Raw genomic sequence first — 12,965 nt, forward strand, 5'->3', positions numbered from 1 at the left:
AGACAAAATACAGGATACACTCCCTTAGATGTGGATAGCAAATTTGACACATTAACACATGATTGTGCATCATTAAAACATCTGGGATTGCAGTTTCCCATGAGATGCCTTGAAAAGAAATGATGCACTAATAACTATATTTGAAACCCCAATGGTATTGTTTTCTCAGTAACACAGTCAGAGACAAGAGAAATATGCTAAATCAAAGTTGCCTTCAGATGCTCGCTATTCTCTCAGAACCCTGATGTGCTTCTTCTGAAGGATTCTCTCTGCTCTTCTCTGTGTTCTGAGAACATGAAGCATCCATGACTCAGACAGACGGCCGCGGCCTGCCCTGCTGTTTAACGTGACACTGGTAAACATTTCAAACACCATGTCTGATACTTTTATCATGAAAGCCTGTCAGGGTTTGCCACAATGGTTCTCTTTCATTTCAGCTTGATAAAGGCTAAAACCAACCTATGGCATAAACCACAGATAGACAAACAAATAAATAAATACATAAATAAATATTTTCTAGTTATAATAATAAATAATAATAATACATATTTAAATAATAATAATGTTATTTAAAATGAGCCTGGTGTTATTCAGTATGATTCAGTTGTTGCTTTCTCTCCATTCATTCTCTTTCCCTTTTTTTGCTCTCTCTCGGGTTCTCTTAACATACAAAATGAAGCAGATACTTGAAAACAATACTCTTTGAGTGTCATCATCAGTATTATCATTACATTGATTGCCCATAAGAGTTATGTACATTTAGTTGCCTAGCAGGCATCTAATTCAGGCTGACTATGCAGAGAGCAGCTCAAACCTCTTCACAGTCATATCACATACACTTATATCTCTGTGCTCATTCATCATATTAGTTTTGGCTAGTAAATGCTGCATTGGATGCTAAATGAATGTGGATATAGAAGGAATAGTTTACATAAACAAATAAAGATAGACGGAGAATCACTAATACATTTTTGAATTTGTCTTAGAGTCTTATGCAATATATTTCTTATCTTTATGGTGTTTTATGGTGTTGTTTGATAGTTTGGTGCTTTATAAGAAATCTAGGTCATGCATAGAGTTTATAATATGTAATAAAAATTGTAGGCCTCTAATTAATCAACAACTTTTTTGGGTTTACATTTTCACTAAAGGATTGTTTCTCGCTTATTTTATATCTGAACAGCTCATATATTTTTAAACCACAGCATGATTTTGTATACATATGCCGATCTATTTATTATGAAATATGCTGGGGATAAATTGGACTGTAACTACAAAAACTAATTTTCCTTTCCTTTTTTTTTTTTTTACTTTGAACTTCAACTTTTTCAAATGTGCTTAACTCAGTACAGCATTTACATTGCAAACTCGATTTTAAAAAGAAAAGAAAACTATTAAATCTTCACTGAAGTATTCCAGACACTTTCTCATTCTAAGATAAAGACTGACATCTTCTGGCTCTCACATGAAATTGCAGTTACTTGCCCATACTAGCAAACCACCAACACAGGATTAGACTGTAAACCTGTTTGTGTTATTGCACTGATAATTATACATGATTCTTTTCCATTCTTTTAAAACTTAATTATGAAACCTATCATTTTACCAACTAAAATATTTCTCTTTTCTTTTCCACAAGAAAAACATTCAAATGTGAGGAACTGGATTAACCTTAATGATCGGCTGCAGGTCCCAGGTTTTATTATGAGAATCTATGGATTATAGTGTAAACGAGCACACTGTAATGTTTGTGTGCTGTGAACCTGTTGCATTATGTTGGCAATAACAGGAACTCGCACTGAATTATTGATTCACTGCTGCTTTCCTCTGAAACCATTGCTTCCTCATTCTCTCTCTACATTACCCTTCAGTGTTTTATTTTAAAAGCACATGACAAGCTGGACTCATCGTATTCACAAACAAGTCTTTGTGAGTTCAAACGAAGGACAGTGGAGTTGTGTTCAAGCTTTCTTATTTTAGACTCATTGAACCCTTGTTAGACTACAGTAGCTTCAGTGCCTGGATGTGAGGATGTGTAAAATCTAAAAAAAAAAAAAAAGCCTATGGGTTTTGTGCTTACTGCCTGAAAAGTACAGTGGCCGAGAAAGCTCAACGCGCTGCAAATAGAAAAAAACACCTACAAATTAAGAAAACAACTTCATCAGTTTGACAACACATGCGCTGCAAATGCTCACAACACAACCAAATAAAGGAAAGCACTGCAAATAGAAAAAAAACACCTGCAAATGAAGAAAAAAACTTCATCAGTTTGACAACACATGCACTGCAAATGCTCACAACACAACCAAATAAAGAAATGCGCTGCAAATAAAATTCTTTATTTGGTTGTGTTGTGAGCATTTGTAGCACCTGCTATCAAACTGATGAAGAGGTTTTTTTGATTTTCTGGTGCTTTTTCTATTTGCATGTGTTTACTGAAGTTGCAGCGCGTTTTGCTCTCTTGGCCACCGTAGGAAAAGGGTGAATGATGCATGAAATTACTGAAAGGAGCTGCTTCAGAAAATGTTGAATGACCACCTCAGGAGGTCAAATTAAAACTTCATTTTCTATAAGGTATGCAATATCTGAAACCCTGTTTCCATGATTTGGGATATGTATAAGTACAATTTAAAACCAATAGTTGTGTGATTGTAAATAAAATAAAATAAAATAAAATAAAATAAAATAAAATAATAAAATAAAATAAAATAAAATAAAATAAAATAAAATAAAATAAAATAAAATAAAATAAAATAAAATAAAATTAAATTAAATAAAATTCAATAAAATTAAATAAAATTAAATAAAATAAAATTAAATAAATAACTGGAATGTTCCATTAAAAGCAATTAAAATAGATTTTCTACAAAAGTTGGATACAGCTTAATAGACCTTAATTTATAGACTTCTGAGGTGTGACAGGCCAAAATCACTATTTTAATCAAAATGTTTTACATTTTAAAGTTACAGACATTTAAAACAACCTACTTTTCTACATTTTACATCTGATAATAGTTTTTCAAACAGTTCTCACTCCAGAAATGAGTGAAACAATTTATGTTTTAGCAAGTGTATAAAGGTTAATGACTCCTTTGTGAAAAAAAGTAAATAATATGCTTTAAAAAATATACTTACAGTATTTGAGAACTAAATTTAATGTTTTCAGACACTTAATTGCATGTAATTTACAATTAAATTTAAATGTGTAGTTTAAATTATATTAAATGCAGTTGGTTAAATTTAAGAGCACCTTTTGACCCTGTTTAATAGGACTTAAATTTCATAATTCTAATGACATTGAAATATAATAATTGCACTGACAATCATTCATGGTAAACTAAAATATACTTAAATCGAATTTCTATTGATCATTTCTATATGTATTTGTACACATTTATAATGATGAAGTTGCAATTATATATTAGATATAATTATATAATATATTAATATCAAAGGGCACAACAATTACACAACTTAAAATTAACATTAGAATTAGTAATAATGTGTTGTTTCAACTTAAACGTAAGTGTTTGAGCTTGACTTAAAAATTTGTTTAGTTAAGTCATCTCAAATTTTAAGTTGTTATAACTAATTGCTGCAATATTTTTACAGGGTATAATCAAGTACTTTACATGTACTTTAGTATGTTAATCAAAAGATTGACATAAATGATTAAAACAAAAGTGTATGAGTGTGTTAGTCATGAAGTGTATCTCTTTTTATTACATTATCTGCAAATACAGTTTTTTAAAATATACACTTTTAAGATTTAAAGTACACTACAATTACACATTCAATAACATTCAAAATACTACTGCATTCACCAGTCAGCCTTCAACACACAGTTGAAGTCTACACTCCGTGTGCTTTAACCTTTAAGAAAATATAGCAGTGTCATTGACTGCTTGGTCTTTGAAACAATAAAGGTATCTCAGGAAACATATAACATTTCATCTTAGAGGCTTGAGTTGCACCCTTAAGCAAACGACTAAATGAGATACACAAGCAGTCCTTAGCCTCAGCATAACACAGATGTGATTCTTTTAGTTATCGAACAAGCCACTTGTCACTAGTTCTCAAGTGGCTTTCACAGACAGTTTTGTGACCCATTTGAATTTAGTATTTGTGCAAATGACCCAGTGCACGTTGATATCGTACACATTCACATCTGTTATTTCACAATTATGTTGTGCATTGCACTAACCTGGATATAGGATATAGGATGAAGGATATAGGATGGATATAGGAAGGATATAGGATCCTATATATAGGATATAGGATGAAGCTCTGCTTCAATTTTGTTTTGATGCACTGCCATCAATTCTTTGGTAATATTACACAGCCAGTGAAGATGAAGCACCTTCAGTGCAAAGGTTATATAACGCAGTCCCACAGACATGCATCCATCACGGATAATGAGGAAAGATTACTCCACAATTCAGCTCCTTCATGTTCTTCATCTTATGTGCTACACCACCACAGCTGAGGATGCTTATATTGGATAAACTGTTTCTGTTTACTAGTTTTGTATCTGTTTTGCTCATTAATTTTATATAGCACATATAGCATAAAACATCAGTGTTGTTCATCTGAGCATAAGGGCTGTAAATGTTGCAAGTTTTCTAAATCACATCATCATTTTATATAGCAAGAAAAGAATCCTGTCAAGAACATGTCTTGTTTATAAATTATGACAGTATATAGCATATTCTTCCCTCATATTCCTCTATCCCACAATTCTCATTATTGCAAAACAATAATAAATAAATTATTGAAATTAAAAATAAATAAATAAAATAAACTATATACAGTAAATATTTATTTATTTCTTTATTTATTCTGTGAAGTATTTAAGCAGCTTTAAGTCATAATAAAAATATACAGCATATTACTCCCTCATATCCACCACTCTCATCCCTCATTACCGTAATGCAAAAAATACATTATTAAAAAAAAAAATATATATATATATATATATATATATATGAATATATATATTCACAGTAGGGAAATTTTTTTTTGATCCCCTGCTGATTTTGTACGTTTGCCCACTGACAAAGATTCTGTAATTTTAATGGTAGGTTTATTTGAACAGTGAGTGACAGATTAATTAAAAAAAAAAAATCCAGAAAAATGCATTTAAAAAAGTTAGAAATTGATTTGCATTTTAATGAGTCAAAGAAGTATTTGACCCCTTCGCAAAACATGACTTAGTACTTGGTGTCAAAACCCTTGTTGGCAATCAGAGGTCAGACGTTTCTTGTAGTTGGCCACCAGGTTTGCACACATCTCAGGAGGGATTTTGTCCTTTTGTCCATTTTTGTCCTCTTTGCAGATCCTCTCCAAGTCATTAAGGTTTCGAGGCTGACGTTTGGCAACTCGAACCTTCAGCTCCCTCCACAGAGTTTCTATGGGATTAAGGTCTGGAGACTGCCTAGCCCACTCCAGGACATTAATGTGCTTCTTCTTGAGCCACTCCTTTGTTGCCTTGGCCATGTATTTTGGGTCATTGTCATGCTGGAATACCCACCCACGACCCATTTTCAATGCCCTGGTTGGCTTCAATGCCCTGGCCCTGATGGTACATGGCCCCGTCCATCATCCCTTTGATGCACTGCCGTTGTCCTGCCACCTTAGCAGAAAAACACCCCAAAGCATAACGTTTCCACCTCCATGTTTGACGGTGGGGATGGTGTTCTTGGGGTCATAGGCAGCATTCCTCCTCCTCCAAACATGGCGAGTTGAGTTGATGCCAAAGGGCTCGATTTTGGTCTCATCTGACCACAACACTTTCACCCAGTTCTCCTCTGAATCATTGACAAACTTCAGACGGACCTGTACATGTGCTTTCTTGATCAGCGGGACCTTGCGGGCGCTGCAGGATTTCAGTCCTTCACGGCGTAGTGTGTTACCAATTGTTTTCTTGGTGACTATGGTCCCAGCTGCCTTGAGATCATTGACAAGATCCTCCCGTGTAGTTCTGAGCTGATTCCTCACCGTTCTCATGATCATATGATCATATTTACTTCATGTTAGCCTGCATTTGGGTCATGAAATGTTCTGATTGATTCATATGTTTTAAAAATTTATAATTTGACAAGTTTTTAAAATGGACTAACATTACAAAAGGCAACAACAACAGCAAAAAACATTGATCGGTTTGTGCAGGGCACTGCCCATCAGCGGGAGGGTTTGTTTATGATGCTAGTAGAGTGTCTGTGGTCATTAAAGGTGAGCACTAATGTACTGTGCATCATCCCTGAGCCAAAGCAATCACTGACCTCATTGATTATTCTTCCCATCTGCTTCTTATGGAAGTGGGAAGCCAGAGCAATCTGATGAACTCATAATAGTACTGGAATTACCATATGGAGCCATTTTATGAGTGAGACGTAATAGAGATTAAGAAGAGACTGTATTCTGAGCAAAAACCTACATGTGCAAAGATGAACATTTTGCTTTGCGGCATCTTTGCAAGTTTCATGTAATATCAAACTCAGTCACAATAAAGCTTCTCAGTGCAAATCATGTTGGAATTGATTGAACAAAGTGAATTAGGAATGATTAGTGATCGAAGTTCTGTGCAATCTGGGGTTCATTAACTAATGTGTTTTCAATTACTCAGTGCCATCACATTTGATTCAAAAAGTGTTTGGGATTTTAAGCCACGCACTTATAAAATGTCTTAATGTCATTGTATTACACACAAAATACCACATGAAGTAGCAACTTCACATAACCGCTTCGGAATAATTTCTGTAATGACTTTTCCCATTTTTTTCCCTCAATGTGATTTAATGTATGAAAATTTTCTCACCGATCACTTTCTCTCAGCTTGTTAAAATGCCTTAAAATCACCGCATTATATGCAAAATATCAAATAATTTCTTAACCATTTAAAAAAAGTATTATTTTAACCATTTATTATTATTATTTGTACCTCTAAGATAAAATCTGTAAATATTAAATAAGAATATAAAATATGTATAGGCTATATTTAATATTTGTCATTCCTGTTATTCAGTAGTCTTCTGTCTCTTATTCTTTAAAAATTTATATGATTTTGAATTCTTTTGGAATTTTTAAATATAATAATAATAATAATATTTTTTATTATAATTTATTATTAATATTTTATTTTAATTATAATAATTTTTTATAATATAATAATTTATTTTCCCTCCATCCTACTACTACTAGTAAACACATACAAGTATTTTTTTTTGTAAGATAAACCAATCGTACCTCTAAGATTATACATAAGTTAAATAAATATATACAATATGTAAATATTATTATTTTTATGTTATATGCTTATGTTTTCCATTGGATATATTATTGTTTGATGTTTTGTAACGCAATGACATTCATTAATCACGTACAGCGAGTCAGCAGCCAGCAGGGGGCGCCATTGGACCACAGCGCAGCGCGCGCGGAGAGCTCCCATGGGTTCCGAGCGGATGCTTGAAGTGCTGAACACTTGAGAGGCGAGACGAGCTCCTCACCATCCTCTCCACACAACACAGCGAGCAGCCATCCTGAACACAGGACTGCAGCAGTCGAAAGCCCTCACTCCAGAAGCGCATGACATGCCTATGATGGATAAAGGGATTTTGCAGACTTAAACCCTTCTTTATAATACATGCAACTAAAGATCTCATCATACATGCTCATTCAGATCCGTTCCAGCGCGCAAAGTTCAGACGCATCTGAAGGAACTTTGGAGAGTGGGAGTTTGGAGGACTCATTTCAGACTTTCTGAACTGGTGCAGGAATCGGTTTCATTTCATTTGCATTTTTGTTTGAATCTGTAGGTGATGCTTTTCCTGGGATCGTTTTTGCGCGAAGGGAAATTATCAGTCTTTGGCTCTGCTGGGGTTTTACTTCTGACAATGAAAAGCAAATGAGAGCGTTATCCCTTCACTTTTACTGACAGCTCAACGACAGGTAAATCCTGGATTATTTCATATCTTAAATTAGCCTTGGTTTTCTTTAAAAAAATAAGAAATGCTTTGTACTTGCTACTGTTGAAGTATAAAACGTGTTAGTCTTAGATTTTATATTCATTTTCTAATACATATTTTAAACTGATTGAATTGTCAGAATTTTAGAACGCACAAAATACATAAATTTAAAAATTACATATAGCCTGGGATATAAATATAATTAGTGTTAAATATATATGATATATATATTTAGCAGTTTACTAGTCTCATAGGAAATATCTTGAACATAATTGACTGCTGCTCTACCTTTGCTTGATTTAAAGTGTATCAATACAAGATTTACTATGCATTTATTTCATAATTATGAATCATGGGAAACATTGGTTACAAAAAGATAATCTAGAGCTGGTATTATGAAGATGAAGATGGTAGTGATCCTACTGGATCTGATGGTGATGCTGATGGATTGGGTGCTTAATAGAAAGATGATGGTGCCCACTAAAGTTGGCCATTGCCTAATATGGTGGAACACATGAGGAACATCCAGGCGACTGATGGGAAATCTTCTGCGTTGGTGGGTTTGATTGGAAAATCAACTTGTTTGGATCTGAATCATTGCTGATTGTTGTTGGGGTTGCAGATCAATGTCACATTATCTATAATTACCAAACATGTATTATTATAGTCAGTCAGCATCTGTGCTGCAGGCCACAGTACAAGTGTGCACCTTTGTGAATAAATTCAACGTCTTTGTCAAAAATCTTCAAAAAAATGCCTTATCCATATAGGGATGTATGTTGGAATCCAATGTTTGCGTAAAGTTTTTTGCGTGACATTCCTTAACTCCTTCCCCTAAAAACCAAACAGATATAGCTTTTCGCAATTCAAGCAATTCCCAAAATTAAGCCCCTCCCCTTTTCTCTGTGAATTTCCTGTTTCAGCCGGAAGTACATCACATTACAGAAGTTCAATGCATTTCGAACACTGTTTGTGTTGATTTTAACATCAAATCTTCAGATATTGCACCATCTAGTGGTTATTAAAGACATTATCTATTTATCCCTCTCTGACAATGAATGCCACAATTCTGTCGATGTAGTTAAGCAGTTGGTTCAAAGCATAAAAATGGCATCTGACGGAACAGTTGAAAGTAAATCAATTAATACATTCTATTTTTTCCCTTTCATCTAAGAATTGTATTCCTTCTAAGCATTGCGATTATTAAATATTCTCTTGGTTGTCTAAAGCTCATTTACATTTGTTCTAGATCATCAGAATTCAAAGCCTTCTAAGAAATGTTTTGAAGTCGTAATTATGATATGATGATTCACGAGTGATTTTTATGCGTGTGATGATTCACAAGTGATTTGGTGAATCATTGGAGGGATTTTGCTTGGAAGTAAATGGACATAGTTAGGCACTTTCATACAACTTTAGCTCTTTTCATATCCTGACAAAGACAGACTTTGCTAGGAAGCTTTTTAGCGCTATTGCAACAAAGTAGACAGCAAAGGTTGCACAACAGGAGCATAACTGATGTTTTATCTGTGGATTTTATCATTCACATGCTGCCAACAGAGAATGATGGGAAATTAAGTTTAGTCACAGATACCTGTAGCCTCATGAACCATATAAATAAGTAATATTTTCTGGCATTGTTTTCACTATTTTTCATCTACATTACCCCAAATGCCTACAAATCTAAACAGCATAGTCAACATTTCTACTGTATCATATTAGATACATTCATTTCTAAGGCGTCTGAATTATCAATACAATCAAAACTCCTGCCTTCTGATTTATAATTATACTTTAGTAAATGACCTTTCAGTATGTTTTTTTAATGAAGCAAATGCAAGAAAAACAATTTTTATTAATATTTATACTAAAGTGATGAACATTTACTGAAGATTTTTTGATTATCTATACATCCATAAATCACCCAGTCATTATTGTATTGCAATGCATTATATGTTTTGCCCAGAGATTTGATAATAAAAATAAGCATCTCACTATAAACAATAAACATCTGCACTGCATATGAGTGTGAGCTCCATATTCTCGCTGCATATTAATTTTTCATTTTAGTTCACTCAAAAATGAAAATTCTGTGATCATTTACTCACCCTCATGTCATTCCAAATCTGTATGGTTTTACTTCTGCAAAACAAATATTCGGACTATGCATTGAAAGTCAATGGAGTCCAAAACAAATCTTTAAGAGGTGTTGTCAAATTAACAATGCTATCTGTTCAATTAGGCGAGCAGGCTGCCTTTTGGTTCGAGAACAACCTATGTATTAGTAATCAAGACCGATAGCATATTCACTTATAGCCTGTAATGAATCCTAAGTGTAAAAATGAACAAGTATAAGTACAGCAGCAGAAATGAAAGCGAACACCCCGGCTTATCTTGTCAGCAGGGTCGGCCCTGACTTCACCAACTCACACACAACTTCTCCTTTTACATCCCCCTCTTTTGTCTCCATTCCTTTCATCTGCCCTTCATCTTGCTTTTGGCGTCTCGTGTGCGGTCAGCTATTTTTTGCAATTAATGCTATCATCGCATTTAATCCAGCAGAACAGTGGCTGTAATAACCTTACGGCTTTTGTTGCATGCCGATACTATTCGTCCTTGATTAATTGCGCTCCCGGGAGAGCGACTGGAGAGCGGCCGTAGATCTTCCCTTTCACGCCCCATGACAAGTGACCCATTACTGTGCTTTATAGATTGCCGTCAGCAGCCTTTGAAAACGCCTGTGGGCCTGTTGGGCAATGATTTTATTGTGCCGTGTTATTTGTGGGAATTGCTGACAGACGGACCAAAGGGCAGCTGTGGATTTTTTGGGGGTTTGTTTCACTGAAATGCAGCGCTGCTTTGTTAGTTTAAGTCCATGTGTCTGCTGGGCAACTTAAATTGGTTATGCTCTCTGGGTCATGCAAACAAAGGTCACAGCATTGCAATCTGTCTCACGTCTCGGAGCATCATTTGACAGTCTGATGACAGATCACAGTGCATTACTGAAACAGACGCTCGGTTTCACTCACATATTGGCATTTCAGATCATTTTCTGCAGCACCACTGAATGTTATTTTTCTTTTTAAAGGAATAGTTCACCCATAAATTCTAATTTTGAAATTCCAAATTCATTATTTACTCACCATGCAAACCTGTATGAACTCATGTGAAGAGCTTGTGCAGAATGTCCCTATATGGAAATATGTATATCATGAAGAGTGATATTGCCATATGTTACCTATAAGGCGATATGTAATTTTCACATACATACTCTTAGTAGATTATAAGTTTATAACCTATATATAAAAATATTTATAATATCTATGATGATTTTTTATATAGTATTATATGTAGCAACTGTAACGGGGCGAACAAGACGTGAGACGTGCGGATCCAAGTGCAAGCTTTTATTTACAGACATGGTCAATAGCAGGCAGGGTCTAACAAACAGCAAACAGGTATAGAGAGAGCAAGACAGAAGAGTACTCAAGTAAACAGGCATGGTTGGCGATCGGCGTACAATATCCAAGGGGCTTGATAGAAGGGGTAATCCAGGTATGAGAGAGCAATAATCCAATTGAGGTGCAAACAGAGTCCGAATGGCAAGGCAAAAGGGTAAATCCAGAAAACATTGGGAGGAGTCAAAGCACAAGAGAACACACAAGGTAAAGTAAGGCAAGACTATGACGCCGTAGAGTAGCTATCGCTATGAGAGCGATAAACGCAATACAATACTCGGCCTCTAGCAAGAGGAAGTCCATGGTTTATAAAGCCTGAGTGATTAGTGTGATCAGTAGTGTAATCAGTGAAAACAGCTGTGTGTGTCGTCGGTGCAATGAATGATGGGGATTGTAGTGAAGTGCAAGAGTCCATGCGGTGAGTGGGTGACATCTGGTGGTGATTAACCGGAAGTGCATGGACCAGAATCGTGACAGCAACCATGTGTCAACTATATATATTTAATTTATATAGGCAAGTTTATTAAAACAACATATACAAAAATCTGTATGTTTATGGTTTAAAAAAACAAACAAACATATTTTATGTCATATCAACTTGTATTGACGGATTTTAAGATGAATGACATAGTATGTTTAAAAACGTATTACAAATACATATACATATTCGTATGGCTATATATATGTTACTATATGAAATTGCTACAGTTTCTAATTGGTTTCATATATGTTCATATGACTATTTAATATTCAGAATTTTAATATGTTTTTAATATGTACATATATTACATTTGTATATAAAAATGATTGCAGGATTACAATAATGTGTAATAATGTTTCAGCTGTTCGTGCTTGACTTAAAATTTTAAGTTTAAGTTTAGTTAAGTTGGATATTTAAATTATCTCAACAAATTTTAAGTCGCTATAACTAATTACAGTAAATGGGTTTTAGCTGCTCATTTCTATATATTTTAACTCAGAAATTGCTAGTAAATTTTACAAATAACTACAAAGAAACTGAATTAAATGTAACATTTTTACATGGACTGAAGTAGTGTTTTCTTGTAAAACATACTCCTATAATCATTAAATCTTCAAGACGTCATTCTTGGTTTGAGGTTTTTAGGTGAACTATTCCTTTAACTAGAGGTTGCAGCAAAATTCTGCTTTCATATATTTCAGAACATTGCTCTTGACAAGATCCTTCATCCTGCACAGAGCAATGTTTTTTCCCTCTAATCTTAAACTGAAAATGACACCATTTTAATGAAGAGTGCTTTTGCAAGCGGTTCACCTGACAAGATAGTGAAAGCCAGTTAGATATGAACAGATGTTTCTCATTTGTAGCCGTGGTCAAGCTCAGGTACTATCCGTTTGAGAGTGTGTGACCTTCTGATCTGTGAGATATAGATAGATGGCGGTCTGGCACGTAGGAGGAGCTCTCAGACTTCCTCTTGAAGGCAGGTCAATGCAGCAATCGTTAGAGGTAATAGGATGACAAGATACTTTTTTACAGACGTTTGCGGTAGCAATTATACAGGAC

General features: G+C 34.5%; 1 protein-coding gene across 1 annotated transcript in view; it reads left to right on the plus strand.

Moving 5' to 3' along the window:
- The first annotated feature begins 7,468 nt into the window (after positions 1-7,468).
- The window catches only part of LOC306879319 (chemokine-like protein TAFA-2), an 85,912-nt gene continuing 80,415 nt past the window's right edge, over positions 7,469-12,965 (plus strand). The window contains exon 1 of the mRNA XM_079432151.1: positions 7,469-7,947. The gene's annotated coding sequence lies outside the window, so the exon portion shown is untranslated. The remainder of the gene's footprint in view (positions 7,948-12,965) is intronic.

The sequence above is a fragment of the Barbus barbus genome (genome assembly GCF_936440315.1).
Source record: "Barbus barbus genome assembly, chromosome: 13".
In the NCBI taxonomy this organism is placed as follows: domain Eukaryota; kingdom Metazoa; phylum Chordata; class Actinopteri; order Cypriniformes; family Cyprinidae; genus Barbus; species Barbus barbus.